Genomic DNA, 19,176 nt, shown 5'->3' with positions numbered 1-19,176 from the left:
ACGCAAAGGGGTCAAGGAGAGAGTTAAATCCGGGGTTTGTTCTAACCTGCATTGCAGAGGCGTACGTTACCAGAACCAGTAACATCAAAAAGGTACTGCAAACACGCACAACAACTCAAAAATTTGCACTGATGCAGAAAAGGCTTTGTTAAATCCACCAGCCTCAACAGAAGCAGTCCAAAAACTGCAAAGCTTAAATGTTAAGACGCAGGACAAAATGTGTAAACTGTTCGACATTGCGTATATGTTACAGGTCCCAGGTAAGGGGCGGGGCCAGTATCAGGAAAGTGGATCTGTTTTAAACAGAAAGAAAGTATAAAACAGGAGACGTGGTTGACTTGTTGAGCAGGCTGGTGACATCTCAAGGCACGAGCCCACTGCAACACACTTATAGAAACACAATACTCTGCCAGACCAGCGCGCCCCTTGTGGCGTGGAGACATATTGCAGCTGCAATACATTAGAAATACTTAGTCTACATAACAATGAAATAAATCTGGCTCCTACTAACAATATATCAAATACAATAACTTAAATTGTGACAACACAATTGTGAATGTCACACACTCCCCAACAAAAAAAATGTGGCTCCTGACATTTCTCCTGGCTCATTCAAATAAAAATATATCAAAGACTTTCTTTACCCTTTTAGTATGTATACTCTGGCATGTGGTAAGGTGCGGGTAAGGTGTAAGGGTATGTCATGTGTGCGGTGGAATGCCATATAGTGGTGGGACAGAGTAAGGTAAGTGGTATGGCTGCATGCCCCAAAGTGGCATATGTAGCATCTCAGAAACCTCTATACGGTTGGCTGCAGCTTGTCTCTGGAATGAAGGCTGACCTAGTCTGTCATAAGTAAACTGTGATCTTGGCTGTCTATTACGGGTAGATCTTCTGACCGAGTAATTTTCATGATCAATCTGATCCTCTACTCTAGGCCCTTCAGCTGCACTACCACTCTGTGTGACAATTCTGGGTAAGTATAGGCTCTGCATCTTCTACAGCAGGCCCAGTATCTTCCCTATCACTTTCAGGCTCAGTGTAGGACTGTTCTCTACTTGGTCTGGGGTCTCTGACTGCTTGTCTTTCTCTTGTCAGTCCTTCCATTGACACAGATCTTCTTCTCCTTACAGGTTCCATCGCACAGATTTTCTCTCCATTACAGGTTCTCTTTCTCTTGCGGGTTGTCTTTGGACGGCTCTAGTGGATTCCACAGGACCGGAGCTCCGCACACGATCATAGGTAGGTATGGTATTCCTTCCATTTTCATCTCCATTTGCAGGTATCCTGAGCCAGTAGTATCCATCTCCATCATCAAAATCCGTATCACTCCTTTGTTCTGGTCTCATTTGCTCTGTGACTTTTGTTTGCCTTTTTCTCTTCTTCTTCTGTGGCATGGCTGTTGTTCCGGGCAGTGGAGGTAGGTCTGTAGGTAGGTCATTGACCAGATGTAGCAGGTTACGATGCAAGACACACACCTTGGATCCATCCCTTTCAGAGACGACTTTGTATACGGGGCTGTCAGCAACTTGTTCCTTCACTACATGGATGGTCTTCTCCCAGTAGGATCTCAACTTCCCGGGGCCTCCTCTCTCGCTCAGGTTCCGTACAAGTACTCGATCTCCTGGCTGTAACACAACTCCTTTCAAGTGTTGGTTGTAATACTTCTTGCCACGTGCACCCGATCGTTGACTGTTCCCCCCTGCGATGCGGTAGGCCTCGGTCATCCGTTCAGCCCGCTTCTCAGCATACCCCCGTGGCGTCTTTGGCTCGTCATCTGTCCTCAGGCTGAACAGCAGGTCTATGGGCAGGCGTGGGTGGCGGCCGAACAGCAAGAAGAAGGGGGAGTACCCTGTCGCCTCATGACGGGTACAACTGTACGCGTGTACAATCTGAAGTAGGTGCTCTTTCCATTTCTCTTTCTCCTTGTCTCCTAGGGTCCTCAGCATCTGCAGGATTGTACGGTTAAACTGTTCTGCCGGGTTGCCCTGGGGGTGATATGGAGTTGTCCTCGAATGCCCCACAATGCCTGAGCACCAGGGACTTGTAACAGGCGGGCAAGACGAGCTGATGTCTCCCAACGATCCGGCGGTACAGCAGTCCATCTTCAACCCGGAGCTTGCCCCATTCATGCAGCATCTTTCTGACCATGCCAGTGGCGCCTCGTCTAACATCACCGGTCAGTGCTTCTGTTGACTCTTTTAGACTCAGGATTTTGCCGACTACTGGATCTGTTCTTTGGGCTCTTCGGAGTTCGGCAGCGTTGATGGCTGGCATAAGCGCTCCATTGCTGGGTTCCAGCTGGTCACCCTGTGACAAGGTCATAGCAGCAATCCAGGCGACATCTTGGCTTTTGCCGGCCCTGCAGCCTTCCCAGGTGGCTGTGACAACTTCTCTGGCCAGTCCCTCTGTACATTCTGTCACATACTGAGTGATGTCTAAGGGGCCCCGTGACAGTGTGTCTGCATCGACATTGCTGTTGCCGGGCCTGTACTTGATGTCAAATCTGAACTTGGACAACTCGCCCACCCATCTATGCCCCACTGCGTTTAGCTTAGCAGTACTCATAACATATGTTAGGGGATTGTTGTCAGTATAGATGGTGACGTGCAGCGCATAGTACAGGTAATCTCTAAACTTTTCGCAGACTGCCCACTTCAATGTGAGAAATTCGAGTTTTCCTGAGTGGAGTCGGTAGTTTCTTTCAGCTGGTGAGAGAGTTCGCGAGCCGTATCCGATGACTGAGTCTACCGTTCTGGCGCTGGTACAGGACAGCTCCAAGTCCTTTCTCTGACGCGTCGGTGTGTAAGACGAATGGCAGGTCAAAGTCCAAGTAAGCGAGTACGGGTGGAGTTACCAGAACGTCGATGAGCTTACAGAGGGTCTCCTGGTGCTTCACAGTCCATTCTACTGGTGTCTTGGACAGTAACTGAGCACCCTTCCCCTTCTCTCTCCGGCGCCTTCCTACCACCTCTCCTGCAGGGCTGTGGTTCACTTGTAGCAACTCGTAGATGGGCGCAGCAATTCGAGAGAAATCCTGGACATAGGCGCGGTAGTAACTCAGGAATCCCATGATCCTCCGCACATCTCCCACAGTGGCTGGTGGTGTATCTCTGAGGGAGTTCACAGCTGCCAGGTCTTTGGGGTCGATTCTCACTCCCTGGGCGGAGACCAGTCGTCCCACATACCTCACCTCTGGCTTAAACAGCTCGCACTTGGCGGGTCGGAGCTTGACCCCGTGATGCTGCAGGGCTCTCAGGACCTTTCTTAGTCCTTCCACGTGGTCTTCGAAGGTTCGGCCGAAGCACAGGATGTCGTCCAAGTACGGGATGCAGCACTCATCTCGGAGGGACGCCAGCATCTCTTCCATACTCCTTTGGAACGCCGCTGGGGCATTGGTTAGTCCGAAGGGTATACGTACCCATTCGTACAGTCCCCAGGGCGTCACGAAGGCCGTCAGGTGGCGTGACCCCTCTGCCATGAACCCTTGATGGTATGCCTTCCCTTGGTCGAGGATCGAGAACCAACTGTATCCGCCCAGGGTGTCAGTGATGTCCTGGATTCTTGGCAGGGGGTGTCTGTCAGGTATGGTGCGCTGGTTCAGCAGTCTGTAGTCAATACAGAGCCTGAGAGCTCCATCTTTTTTTCGTACGCATACGACTGGGGCTGAGTAGGGCGATTTGGAGTTGATGATCCAACCTTTGGCGAGCAGGTCCTCGATGTACTCCTTGACCTCCCTGTAGAGGGGTTTTGGAATGGAGGTATATGACCTTTGCACTGGAGTGTTATCTTTGAGCGTGATGGTCATTTCCTGGCTGGGTATACACCCCATATCATCGTCGTTCCGGGCGAATGCATTTGACTCTTCACGCAGCATTTTCCTTGCAATCTCCTGTTGCTCCTCATTTAGATGGCTCAGGTCGACTGGTGGATCCCCCTTCACGGTTGAATCTCCTATGCCAGCTGCTGGGCCTTCCAAGGACTGGACACTGCCAACTTCCATGCCCATCTGCTCCTCCTTTCCCTGCCCAGCTGTCTGGATGATCTTGACGATTGGCTGGATACTTCCCAGGGCCGTTTTGTGAGAGAGAGTGACATCATGTTTTGTGTGGTTGCCGACAGGGACTCTCACGTAGGGTCTGTTCACTCTCTCAATCTGTACGAGACCATCGCCCACATCAAGCTGCTGTAGTTGAGCGTTTTCTTCATTTGGTTCGAAGAGCACTAGTGGGTTGGATGTGTCGAAGTTGGGTGGCACCTTGCACTTCACCTGCTTGACCTGTCCAGGCGGGATGACGACATCCCCTGGTCCCACCTTCACCACGCCATATCTCCTGTCACCATCATCTGATGGCTGTGTCTGGACGAAGTTGACCAAGGCCGTGACTTTGTCCTCCTGGATGTTCAGAGCTCCACAGAGCAGGCTTGCTATGGCAGGTAGGATGTCGTTGCCCTCTTTTGGTCCTAGGATTAGCTGCTCGATCACGTTGAACCCAATCAGGGGCCTCTCCATGGACACACTGCTCACAAGGAAGGGCGCTTGTACCGCCAGGTCTGGATCACTTGCTAGGGAGGCTCACCATCACCCCTACCCAGCCATCATATGGTAAGGGCTCGCCATTGATGCCTACCACTTCGAGAGATGTTTGCCCTGTGAGCTCAGCCAACGGCCGTATCTTCTGATCAGGGAGGTAAGTCTTCACCCACTGACGGTCTAGGATACTAACTTGGGCCCCAGTGTCCAGGAGAGCTTCCACAGCGTAGATGTGAATGTTACACTTGATTGTGCACTTCTTCCCCACTAGCTGGGCCAGCCTCTCATGTGTCTGTACCTCCTGAGCTTCGAGGTTGGAGGCCGCACTCCTAGCGTGCACTTGGTCAGTGTCTCCTGTCCTCCCCTCAGCCACGGTGGAGGCTTGTACATGGGGGCTGCTCACAGCGTGCGCGCCTGCCGGTGGTAGAGAGGGTCGACTGATGTTCTGTCTCTGCCCTCCTCTCCTCTTGAGGCAGCCGACGGCTCTGTGGCCCTCCTCCCCACAGACGAAACAGTGGTTACAACTGTTACCCAGTGCCACATAGCTAGGGCAGCCGAATTGTCTGGTGTTCTTTGGTGCTCAGGCCTGGTTGGGACACCCTGACGCTGCCGTGCATGTTCAGGAGGGGCTCTGGTGGGAAGGGCTCTTGTGTCTTTAAGGGTGTCAACCACCTTGGTCAGAGCATCGAGTTTGGCACATAGCTCATGTAGCAGATTGTCTTTCTCCTTACTCTTTGGTTTTGGTTCAGGAGGCTTGGTCGGTTCAAGCTGTGCACTGTGAGCATTGGTTACCTTTAGGTGGGGGCCGTAGCCCAGTCGTCGCTGTCTCTCACTCTCTTCGCTGCATATCTTGTTCACCTGTCTCACGAGAGTCTCATCTGTTACGGTACAGTCAGACAGGAATTGCTTGAGTTCAGTATGAACATTACTGTACTTCGGGGGAAGACCTTGGTGAACCGTGCGTAGAAACACATTCTGCACTGTGCAAGGCTCATACTGGATATCTGTGTTGGCCTGTTTTGACATGAAGAGAACCTTTTGCTTCAGGCCAATCATTCTGTATAGGAACTGTTGGGGGCTCTCCTGCTCATTCTGCTTCGTGCTCATTAACTCTTGAAAAAGCTCACTGCCACTCTTCTCGCTCATATGCCACCACAGGAAGCCTTTAAGCTCAATGATGGTCAGGTCGTCTTTGTTGATGAGCATATCTTTAAACTGCCCTGGCTCAACAATACGGAGCACCCCTTGAATGACTTCATTCTCTGTATGTTTGGCTCCGACCCCCTCATCAATCTGTTTGCATAGACTGTTAAACCCTATGTCTGACGTACTGTCGCCAATTGACTACCTTGAATCTTAAATTCTCTGCGTAGTAATAGTAAGTCTCTCATGGAGACGACATTGTCAGTCATGGTGCGGGTGGGCGTGTAACTATCACTAACTGCACCTGACTCTTGGTGAAGAGAGGTTTGGCTAGTAGGTGTTTCGGTTGTGGGCTGTGTCACCTTAAGCTCAGCTAACCTTCTGCCTAAAGCCTCATAGTTAGCCATCAGAGTCTGGTACTCCAGTGTTTGTCTGTCAAGCAACTCAACTTGAGATGTGTCTGCACTGCTGTGTTCTGCTCTTACAGGGTGAGTTACTGGTGCAACATGAACAGGTGTTGATGTCACGGCACTACTGTGTTCTGCTCCTACGGGAGTTACTACTGGTGAGGTGATTATGGGTGCGGGCACAGACACAAAAACCTCCTTTACATTACTCATAGGTTCAGATATTACAGTAGTAGGCTGACGTAGAACAACTAACTCTTTCACCATATCATTCAGTTGGAGTAACTGAGCAAACCCCTGATCCTCTAATTCAGAAAGCGCTTGACTGTGGAGGTAAGTACATATGTAATCAAAACAATTCTCCTCATCACCCTTCTTGGCATTGGCATACTCATCAGATCGTGGGATGTTTTCGACGATTTGGAAGATCTCCTCACCGGTCAGCTTGTGAAGTCCTTTCTTTATCTGCCAAATCAGTCTCTTTCTTTCGTCGTCACCTATGGCTACCTTGTCAGTGTCAGCCATCTTTCACAGTCCACAGTCCCTGACGTCTTTGAGGTGATCATCAGCTGGTCTGGTCACTTGGGTTCTGTTGCACGGACGAGCATCCCCGGTCATCAGATGCTCGCCCCACGTTGGGCGCCAAGAAATGTTACAGGTCCCAGGTAAGGGGCGGGGCCAGTAACAGGAAAGTGGGTCTGTTTTAAACAGAAAGAAAGTATAAAACAGGAGACGTGGTTGACTTGTTGAGCAGGCTGGTGACGTCTCAAGGCACGAGCCCACTGCAACACACTTATAGAAACACAATACTCTGCCAGACCAGCGCGCCCCTTATGGCGTGGAGACATATTGCAGCTGCAATACATTAGAAATACTTAGTCTACATAACAATGAAATAAATCTGGCTCCTACTAACAATATATCAAATACAATAACTTAAATTGTGACAACACAATTGTGGGTGTCACATATACAGTAGCTTATTGTGAACAGTCATTCACAGTATACAGCACATTGGTTTCCATGGAACGCAAACCTGGAGTTCAGCTGGGTGAAACATATGCAAACACCAAGGCTTGCTGTGCCTTCATAGGGCATATTGCTGGTAGCATGAAAGAGGACATGGAGCAGTTGTTCCATCATGAGCCTTTTTATTGCTCTGTGCTATTTGACGGTAGCGCTGATAAGTCAACATCAGAGAAAGAGGTGATCAGTGTCAAGTTAACTGAGAATGGCACTCCAAAATTAAAACTGCTTGGAATAGCAGAACCCACCACATGTGATGCAGAGGGAATACATCAAAGAAAAATGTCAAGAACATCAACTTGACCTCAGCACCAGCATTATTGCAACAGCAGCCGATGGAGCATCAGTTAACTTTGGTAGAGTAAATGGGGTCCTTACAAAATTGCAGTCTCATGCACCATGGATGGTGAAGGTGAACATTGTGTTGTTGCCCATCAGCTTGAGCTGTGCTTAAAAGATGCATTCAAGGAAACCTTTTTTGCACAAATTGATGTACTTTTGATGCACCTTCACTACCTCTACAGAAGGTCAGCAAAGAAATGGAAGGAGCTGAAAGAAGTGGCAGCCATCCTCCATGGACATGTCGTCAAAATAGCACGCTGCCAGGGCACCAGATGGATCGACCATCGAAGGAAGGCCTTGACCTGCCTTACCCCCAACTTCAAAACTGTGATAGCACAGTTTCAAGAATATGTGTCTGGCCAACGTCAGGACATCCAGGCTTCAGACTCAGCAAAGATGAAGGCATACATGAAGCAAATGACATCATGCAAGTTTATTCTCTACCTGGCATTGTATCAAGATTTGGTTGACGACCTGGCAGACCTCTCCTTGGATTTCCAGAAAGATGATCTACCAATATCTTCTGTCAGGAGCAAAGTGGTCCTTGCCCAAGCTGGATTAAGAAGACAAACACAATCTCCAGGTCCCTACCTGCGACCTGTGCTGGCTGCTGTGAACCAGGCTGTGGGTGAAAAGTCAGCCTTCACCTACCATGGCATAGAAGTCCGTGCTGAGCCCACAGATGCGTTCAACGGGCAGATGAAAGCAATTGTGGAGAAGATCATCTCGTGTTGGAGACCGGTTTGTCACTTTCAGCAGTGATCCAGTTCTAGCAGCAGAAATCTTTGACCCCATCAACTTCCCCACTGATGATGCAGCACAGGAAATTCAGACCCTGTGTGACCATTTTGAACCATTGCTCATTCAGAAGGGATGCAATACAGCACACGTGGAAAGAGAATGGAGGAAAGTAAAAGACAACATCAATCGACACCACAAGCAAGAGAAGTTCCTTCCTCTGGCAGAAAATGCTCTGTGAGAAAGAAGAAATTTATGCCAACCTACTGCACCTTGTATGCATTCTACTGGTCTTTCCCATATCACTGTCACAGGTTGAGCGTCAGTTCTCTGCTGTGAAGCGGTTTCAGGGTGACTGGTGCTTGAGCTTAAAAGCTTCAACAATTGAGGATCTGCTACACATCATCAGTCAAGGTCCTAGGCCTGAAGTGTTTGATAGTGAAGCTGCAGTAAAAAGATGGTGGGCAAGCGGAATAAAGAGGCGTCCAAATGTTCAGCCTTATGGCGCATGGAGTCGTTCTGAAACACCTGAGGAGGATTCCTCTGAATCAGAGATGGAGTTCAACAATTAGGCTAATCAGCTATATAGGGAACAGGGATCTTTTTGAGACTTGGCCTCAGCTATTTCCCTATAACCAATTTTGTGACTGCTCCTATGATCTCAGACTCAAATGCTAATAGTTGCATGGGTGTGTTGAAACTTATTCAGATTAATTTTGATCACCCTTAGCCCATTTTACCATTCACTGAGTACTTCACTGCTGTGCCTGTGGTCTGATGTGACTGTCTGATTTGGACCCAGACAGCATTTTGTGGAAGTCAAACATTCAGTGTACAATTTTAATAAACTCAGTACTGTTTTTCAACTCACTTTCTCCTAATTGTTGATTGTATATTGTTTTGTCTTCATACAATGTAATTATCGCTTATTGTTATTGCACCTTTGGTTTTGGCCTCGGTGCCCTACATTTTGGCCACGATGCCCCAATAAATTTGTATTCATCAAAGGCCAAAGTGGCCTTGCCCTAAAAATGACTTAATTCCAGGCCTGGTAATTCATAATCAGAACACCAACTTAGCAGCCAGTCTTGTGTGTGTGTGTGTGTGTGTGTGTGTGTGTGTGTGTGTGTGTGTGTGTGTTATTAGTTTCCAAGAACCAGGAAGAGAGGCAAGCAGCCATATCATGGGCACGATGCAGACAAACTGTAACTACTTCGCTAAGATGTGTAGATTGAAGAAAGTGCACGCTGTTGATGACGATGACATCACAAATCAGAGACCTAGTCTGTTCGTTGGTGTAGTGCAAATTCAGCCACAGAACCACTTCGCTACGATGTGTAGATCGAAGAAAGTGCACGCTGTTGATGACGACGACGTCACAGATCAGAGACCTAGTTTGTTCGATGGTGTAGTGCAAACGCAGTCACAGATGGATGAATGGACAGTTGAATTGGAAAATGGCCTGCAAATATGTAAAATTTAAACTGGACACTGGTGCGCAAGCCAACATATTTCCTTACAGCCTACTGCAGAGAATTGGGAAAGAGAATGTACTTAGACACACAAATGTGAAGCTGTTTACATATACAGGAGACAAAATACATGTGAAAGGAAAGTGTAACTTGACAGTAAAATATAAGAACAAAACATATGTAGTGGAATTTATTGGGGTGAAGACTGATGCCAAACCAATCCTGGGAATTCATGCATGTGAGGAAATGAGGCTCCTCCCGAGAGTGATGGCATTGAATAAAAGGGAACATTAGATTGTTGTCAGATAGTGCCTTGAACATCATGCACTTCATTGTTTATCTTTTTCAAATATTTTCTATTAAACATATGTTCATTTAAAGGCAGCCTTGTGTTGGGCTTTCTGTTGCTGTAAATTTTGGCACATTTTTTTAGATTTACTGCAACTGAATGTTGGCCCCAAATATCAGCTATCAGCCTCCATAACATTAACTCCATAACTATGTTGTCAACCACAGAACATCCATCTGGTTCTGCTGATGTGCGGCGTAATATCGTGCATTGCATAGGTGCACTTATGCGAAGGATTATGGACATTCTGCGGTTGAGAGAATGTAGTTCCACATGAGAGGGTTTTGTCCGTGTCCCATTCCTCAACTTCCATGCCAGCTACTCCTGCTGAATCTCCAAACTGGGAACACAAAGACCCCCATCTACTGCAGGTAATACACTGACTATTGATAAGTATCTCATGCAACCCCACTTCAAAAAACCCGAACTATCTCTTTAAAGATAAGAGAAAGGGAACATAATGACACTAATGTACATTTTTCCATTCAGTTCAGTCAAAGCCTGCTGGGAGCACTTTAACCAATTTATGTGGAATTTAATATTCTATTTGTTCAGTTTGATCAGAGTTTGCTTCCTGCTGTCCATCCTGTTTAATTCATTCCATTTTCATGTTTTGGAAGTTATTTATTTTTAATTAAAAAAGAATTCCTCTCAGATTGTTATCTAGTGCCTTGAACATCATGCACTTAACTTTTTTCAAATATTTTATGTTTTACACAAAATTCAATCAGACATATGTTCATTTAAAGGCAGCCTTGTGCTGGGGTTTGTGTTGCTGTAAATTTTGGCACAACATTTTTTACATTTACTGCAACTGAATATTGGCCCTGAATATTGGTTATCGGACGCCATAACTTACTGATAATCGATATCGGTATGAGCCCTAAAAAAAACCCCATATCAGACGACCCCTAGTGTCAACTATGTTTGATGAGACAAGCACCGCAAAATTGAAGGCTGTCCCTCTGTCCGATGATACAGTTGCAAGATATATATGCGACATTTCAAATGACCTTGAAAAACAGCTCATTGAAAAACTGAAAGACAAACGTTTCGCTTTACAAGGGGACGAGGCTACTGACGGCAATAAAGACTGCTTGTTTATTGCTTATGTTCACTTTGTCACGTCAGAGTCACTGTGTGAGGATTTGCTGTTTTGCAAGTATGTCCCGAGTGACAGCTGATGAGCTCTTTAGGCTTCTTGACTGTTACGTGACAGAACATGGGCTGAAATGGGAGAACTGTGCAGGCATTTGCACAGATGGTGCCCTGACCATGGCAGGGAAAACAAAGGGATTGCAGGCACTAATCAAGAGGGTCTCGCCAAATGCACAATGGACGCACTGTCATACACAGAGAAGCGCTTGGCGTCAAGACAGATTAGCCCTGACCTAAACGAAGTTTTGACCGATGTTGTTAGCGTGGTCAATTTCATCAAAACAAGACCCCTGAAAGTGTGTCTGTTCTCTACACTTTGTGAGGAGATGGGAGCTGAACATTGAGCTGTGTTGTTTCACAACGAGGCTAGATGGCTCTCGCGAGGTAAAGTGTTGTCACCAGTCTGAGCTCAGAGAGGAAATTGGGCTGTTTCTGGAGGAGGCGCATATACACGCAAGTTTAGTGATGAACAATTTTCGATGAAACTGGCCTAACCCAGCGATCTATGTGGAAAGCTGAATGAATTAAATCTTCAGCTTCAAGGCAGAGACAAGCACCTTCCTCTCCCGGCAGACAAGATCAGTGCATTCACTCAAAAGCTTGAGACGTGAGGCAGGCGACTTGATCAAGGAAATACTGATTTCTTTGAGAATCTGGATGAATTTGTTGAAACAAGTGATTCTGGAGCCATCACAGTGATTTCATGTTTTGCGGAGCACATCTCTTCCCAGAGGATTCTTTCAAAAATGCTTTCCACATGACAGTGCTCAGCATGACTGAGTGATAGAGCCATTCAATGCAGAAGAAACTGCTGATTTCAGCTCTGCTGAAGAGGACCAGTTCATTGAGATGACATCTGACTCACTGAGTGAACAGGCTCATTGCACCTAGCAATGCAGTGATAAGACTTGAGCTCTCATAAATTGACTTTCTCATCATTTTCCCCAAATATCTGCATTTGTTCTTTCACAGATGGAACTTTATTGTTCTAGCAAAGTGATTTTTAAATTTTATTTAATTTTTCTGTTTTTGAAAAAAGCACACAGACTGATTGAGCAATCTAGTGACAAATGTCACAAAAAGAGGTTTGATAAAGTTGAAGTGGAACTTGCATTTGTTATTTGCGCAACAGAAATTACCGGAAGAAAAGTGAAAGGAATGTCCAAGATCTTGATGGTATATAAAGTTAAACTTGGCCCATTTTGTTGGGGCGGGGGGGAGGCATGAAAAGTTTTCTTCCTCCAAAGGGAGGGCATGACAGAAAAAGTTTGAGAACCACTGAGCTACAGTGTCAAAGAGAAATCTAGGGTTATGTTTATTGATATTGATTATGTGAGAGAGATTTACTACTTTTGCAGCAGATAAAGGATGCTTGTATTTCAGTAGACACTTGTGGCAAGATAGGTAAAAAAAATCTTCCAATTTTGATTTTCACCATTTACGTTCCAATCTCCTGCAGGCCCGCTTAAGAGCATGTGTCTCTTCATTAAACCAGGATGTAAAACTATTTAGTCACTTTGCTCTGGTAGTGAGAGGTGCAGCTGAATCCAGGAAACTAGAGAGGGACATGTTTAAGTCATTAGTGAGATTTTCAACAGTCTTTACAGTGAAACGAGGCAAGACTTGAGGCAACTGCTGGCCAAATGCAGCTACAGTGGACAGACCAATGTGGCGAGTGACAATTATATCTGTGCAGACATTAACAGGACAGGTCAGTGTTGCTTCAAATTTAATGAGAAAATGATCTGACACAGCAGAAATGGTTAGCAAGACAGTCGGATCAGAAATGGCTATCCCTTTAGATAAATCCAAATCAAGGATTTATCCGGAATGGGGATGAGTCTGCATATAGACAGTAGGTTGCATATAGACAGCTGGCCCTCTAGTGTAGCCATAACAACCTGAACTCAACACACTCAAAACAGTGGAGATGACAGTGGACTTCAAGAGGAGCCCCCCAACACTGCCCCGCCGCCACTATACTCAACAGCACAGTGTCTGATTCAGAAACTGATCAGAAACGTGAAAATGACTCACAAAATGATAAGATGGTGACTGGGATAATGTTCGATTTTGAAATCTGACATGTTAAGCATCTGAAGGATTACGTTATAAAATGGAATATCCTCCTTTTGAACGATGCGACTCCGAATCTGACTGAACAGTTTCTCAAAACACTGTTTCTCAAAAAAAAAAGTTTCTCAAAAAACCAAACCTAAATATAGGCAACAACTTGATTTTTCAAGTTGTTGCCTATATTTAGGTTTGTTGTTTTTTTTTAACTTTAAAAAGTTTTTTTCAGGGAAGTCGAAGGAGCACAGATTATCATGCAGACTTCGTAAGCACGTTCCAGTTCCAGTAGAAGACTTTAGCTGTACTTGGCTGCTCCCGGTTGCCAATATTAGAAAAAAAGATTTTCCCCCCTTTTCTCCCCAATTGTATCCAGCCAATTGCCCTATTTTCCGAGCCATCCTGGTTACTGCTCCACCCCCTCTGCCGATCCGGGGAGGGCTGCAAACTACCACGTGCCTCCTCCGATACATGTGGAGTTGCCAGCCGCTTCTTTTCACCTGACAGTGAAGAGTTTCACCAGGGGTACGTAGCGAGTGGCAGGATCACTCTATTCCTCCCCAGTTCCCCTCCTCCCTGAACAGGCGCCCCGACCGACCAGAGGATGTGGGTATATATACCAGGACACATACCCACATCCGGCTTCCTGCCCACAGACATGGCCAATTGTGTCTGTAGGATGTTCGACCAAGCTGGAAGTAACACGGGGATTCGAACCAGTGATCTCCGTGTTGGTAGGCAATGGAATAGATCGCCATGCTACCCGGACACCCCTAATATTAGAAAATTTGTTGGTTGTACTGGGCAGCTCCCAGTAGCTGACAGTAGAAGACTGTGGTTTTAATGGGCATCTTCCAGTATGTGTAGCATTATGAGGCAGGGCTGTTCATGTTAAAAGGTAAGGGGTAGAAAATAAGGATGAATGTAAATAACAGTGAGTATTACAAATACATCATGTAATAACAAGCACTACCAGGGTAAACACTCTTCTTCCGCTCCTTCTACAAACCCCAATTCCAATGAAGTTGGGACGTTGTGTAAAACATGAATAAAAACAGAATACAGTGATTTGCAAATCCTTTTCGACCTACACTACCGTTCAAAAGTTTGGGATCACCCAAACAATTTTGTGTTTTCCATGAAAAGTCACACTTATTCACCACCATATGTTGTGAAATGAATAGAAAATAGAGTCAAGACATTGACAAGGTTAGAAATAATGATTTGTATTTGAAATAAGAGTTTTTTTACATCAAACTTTGCTTTCGTCAAAGAATCCTCCATTTGCAGCAATTACAGCATTGCAGACCTTTGGCATTCTAGCTGTTAATTTGTTGAGGTAATCTGGAGAAATTGCACCCCACGCTTCCAGAAGCAGCTCCCACAAGTTGGATTGGTTGGATGGGCACTTCTTTGAGCAGATTGAGTTTCTGGAGCATCACATTTGTGGGGTCAATTAAACGCTCAAAATGGCCAGAAAAAGAGAACTTTCATCTGAAACTCGACAGTCTATTCTTGTTCTTAGAAATGAAGGCTATTCCATGCGAGAAATTGCTAAGAAACTGAAGATTTCCTACACCGGTGTGTACTACTCCCTTCAGAGGACAGCACAAACAGGCTCTAACCAGAGTAGAAAAAGAAGTGGGAGGCCGCGTTGCACAACTGAGCAAGAAGATAAGTACATTAGAGTCTCTAGTTTGAGAAACAGACGCCTCACAGGTCCCCAACTGGCATCTTCATTAAATAGTACCTGTTAGAGCCTGTTTGTGCTGTCCTCTGAAGGGAGTAGTACACACCGGTGTAGGAAATCTTCAATTTCTTAGCAATTTCTCGCATGGAATAGCCTTCATTTCTAAGAACAAGAATAGACTGTCGAGTTTCAGATGAAAGTTCTCTTTTTCTGGCCATTTTGAGCGTTTAATTGACCCCACAAATGTGATGCTCCAGAAACTCAATCTGCTCAAAGAAGTGCCCATCCAACCAATCCAACTTGTGGGAGCTGCTTCTGGAAGCGTGGGGTGCAATTTCTCCAGATTACCTCAACAAATTAACAGCTAGAATGCCAAAGGTCTGCAATGCTGTAATTGCTGCAAATGGAGGATTCTTTAACGAAAGCAAAGTTTGATGTAAAAAAACTCTTATTTCAAATAAAAATCATTATTTCTAACCTTGTCAATGTCTTGACTCTATTTTCTATTCATTTCACAACATATGGTGGTGAATAAGTGTGACTTTTCATGGAAAACACGAAATTGTTTGGGTGATCCCAAACTTTTGAACGGTAGTGTATATTCAATTAAATACACTACAAAGACAAGATATTTAATGTTCAAACTGATAAACTTTATTGTTTTTTGCAAATATTCACTCATTTTGAATTTGTGAATATTTGCAAAAAACAATAAATTTTGAATTTGAACCCAGCCGCTGAGGATGCACAAGCCAGTGCATCCTTAGTGCCGGTCCCAAGCCCGGACAAATGGGGAGGGTTGCGTCAGGAAGGGCATCCGGCGTAAAATCTTTGCCAAATCAAATATGCGGATCATAAATAAGACTTACATACCGGATCGGTCGAGGCCCGGGTTAACAACGACCGCCACCGGTACTGATAACCAGCAGGGTGTCGGTGGAAACTATGCTACTGTTGGGCGAAGGAGAAGGAGAGGGGGAAAGCATGTCCAGAGGCAGCTAGAGAGGAGGAAGGGTAGGCATGTGGAGGTGAGAGTTGGAACTTTGAATGTTGGCACTATGACTGGTAAAGGGAGAGAGCTGGCTGACATGATGGAAAGAAGAAAGGTAGGCATACTGTGTGTGCAAGAGACCAGGTGGAAGGGGAGTAAGGCCAGGAGTATCGGAGGTGGCTTCAAACTCTTCTACCATGGTGTGAATGGGAGGAGTAAAGGGGTAGGGGTAATTCTGAAGGAAGAGTATGTCAAGAGCGTGCTGGAGGTGAAGAGAGTGTCAGACAGAGTGATGAGTATGAAGCTGGAAATTGAAGGTTTATTGCTGAATGTTATCAGCGCATATGCCCCGCAAGTTGGGTGTGAGATGGATGAAAAAGAAGAATTCTGGAATGAGTTGGACGACATGGTGGAGAGGGTACCCAAGGAGGAGAGAGTGGTGATTGGAGCCGACTTCAATGGACATGTTGGTGAAGGGAACAGAGGTGATGAGGAGGTGATGGGAAGGTATGGAGTCAAGAAGAGAAATGTGGAAGGACAGATGGTGGTGGATTTTGCGAAAAGGATGGAAATGGCTGTGGTGAATACATATTTCAAGAAGAGGGAGGAACACAGGGTGACGTACAAGAGTGGAGGAAAGTGCACACAGGTGGACTATATCTTATGTAGAAGGCGCCATCTAAAAGGGATTGGAGACTGCAAGGTGGTGACAGGGGAGAACGTAGCTAGGCAGCATCGGATGGTGGTCTGTAGGATGACTTTAGAGACCAAGAAGAGGAAGCGAGTGAATACACAGCCGAAGATCAAATGGTGGAAGTTGAAGAAGGAAGACTGTTGTGTGGAGTTCAGGCAGGAGTTAAGACAGGCACTGGGTGGTAGTGAAGAGTTGCCAGATGGCTGGAAAACCACTGCAGAAATAGTGAGGGAGACAGCTAGGAAGGTACTTGGTATGTCATCAGGACAGAGGAAGGAAGACAAGGAGACTTGGTGGTGGAATGAGGAAGTACAGCAAATTATACAGAGGAAAAGGTTGGCAAAGAAGAAGTGGGATAGTAAGAGAGATGAAGAAAGTAGACAGGAGTACAAGGAGATGCAGCGTAAAGCAAAGAGAGAGGTGGCAAAGGCAAAGGAAAAGGCGTATGGTGTGTTGTATGACAGATTAGACACTAAGGAAGGAGAAAAGGACTTGTACCGATTGGCTAGACAGAGGGACCAAGCTGCAAAGGATGTGCAGCAAGTTAGGGCGATCAAGGATAGAGATGGAAATGTGCTGACAAGCGAGGAGAGTGTGCTAAGAAGGTGGAAGGAATACTTTGAGGGGCTGATGAATGAAGAAAATGAGAGAGAGAGAAGGTTGGATGATGTAGGGATAGTGAATCAGGAAGTTCAGCGGATTAGCAAGGAGGAAGTGAGGGCAGCTATGAAGAGGATGAAGAGTGGAAAGGCAGTTGGTCCTGATGACATACCTGTGGAGGCATGGAGATGTTTAGGAGAGATGGCAGTGGAGTTTTTAACTAGATTGTTTAACACAATCCTGGAAAGTGAGAGGATGCCTGAGGAGTGGAGAAGAAGCATACTGGTACCGATTTTCAAGAACAAGGGCGATGTGCAGAACTGTAACAACTACAGAGGTATAAAGTTGATCAGCCACAGCATGAAGATTTGGGAAAGAGTAATAGAAGCTAGGTTAAGAGGAGAGGTGACGATCAGCGAGCAGCAGTATGGTTTCATGCCACGAAAGAGCACCACAGATGCGATGTTTGCTTTGAGAATGTTGATTGAGAACTATAGAGAAGGCCAGAAAGAGTTGCATTGTGTCTTTGTAGATTTAGAGAAAGCTTATGACAGAGTGCCGAGAGAGGAGGTGTGGTATTGTATGAGGAAGTCAGGAGTTGCAGAGAAGTATGTAGGAGTGGTGCAGGATACGTATGAGGGAAGTGTGACAATGGTGAGGGTTGCGGTTGGAATGACAGATGGGTTCAAGGTGGAGGTGGGATTACATCAAGGATCGGCTCTTAGCCCTTTCTTGTTTGCAATGGTGATGGACAGGTTGACGGACAAGATCAGGCAGGAGTCTCCATGGACGATGATGTTCGCGGATGACATTGTGATCTGTAGCGAGAGTAGGGTGCAGGTTGAGGAGAGCCTGGAGAGGTGGAGGTATGCACTGGAGAGAAGAGGAATGAAAGTCAGTAGGAGCAAGACGGAATACCTATGCGTGAATGAGAGAGAGGACAGTGGAATGGTCAGGATGCAAGGAGTGGAGGTGACAAAGGCATTTGAGTTTAAATACTTGGGGTCAACTGTCCAAAGTAGCGGGGAGTGCAGTAGAGAGGTGAAAAAGAGAGTGCAGGCAGGTTGGAGTGGGTGGAGAAGAGTGTCAGGAGTGATCTGCGACAGAAGGGTATCAGCAAGAGTTAAAGGGAAAGTTTACAAGATGGTTGTGAGACCAGCTATGTTATATGGTTTGGAGACAGTGGCACTGACGAAAAGACAGGAGGCGGAGCTGGAGGTGGCAGAGTTGAAGATGCTAAGATTTTCACTGGGAGTAACGAAGAAGGACAGGATTAGGAACGATTATATTAGAGGGACCGCTCAGGTTGGATGGTTTGGAGACAAAGCAAGAGAGGCAAGATTGAGATGGCTTGGACATGTGTGGAGGAGAGATGCTGAGTATATTGGGAGAAGGATGCTGAATATGGAGCTGCCAGGGAAGAGGAGAAGAGGAAGGCCAAAGAGGAGGTTTATGGATGTAGTGAGGGAAGACATGCAGGTGGCTGGTGTGACAGAGGAAGACGCAGAAGACAGGAAGAAATGGAAAGGGATGATCCGCTGTGGCGACCCCTAACGGGAGCAGCCGAAAGTAGTAGTAGATTCACTCATTTTGAATTTGATGCCTGCAACACGTTCCAAAGAAGCTGGGACAGGGGCAACAAAAGACTGGGAAAGTTGAGGAATGCTCAAAAAACACCTGTTTGGAACATTCCACAGGCGAACAGGTTAATTGGAAACAGGTGCGTGTCATGATTGGGTATAAAAGGAGCATCCCTGAAAGGCTCAGTCGTTCACAAGCAAGGATGGGGTGAGGTTCACCACTTTGTGAACAACTGCGTGAGCAAATAGTCCAACAGTTTAAGAACAACGTTTCTCAACGTACAATTGCAAGGAATTTAGGGATTTCATCATCTACAGTCCATAATATCATCAAAAGATTCAGAGAATCTGGAGAAATCTCTGCATATAAGCGGCAAGGCCG

Source organism: Lampris incognitus, chromosome 9 (genome assembly GCF_029633865.1).
Source record: "Lampris incognitus isolate fLamInc1 chromosome 9, fLamInc1.hap2, whole genome shotgun sequence".
Classification (NCBI taxonomy): domain Eukaryota; kingdom Metazoa; phylum Chordata; class Actinopteri; order Lampriformes; family Lampridae; genus Lampris; species Lampris incognitus.
Note: the sequence above shows the minus strand (reverse complement) of the source record.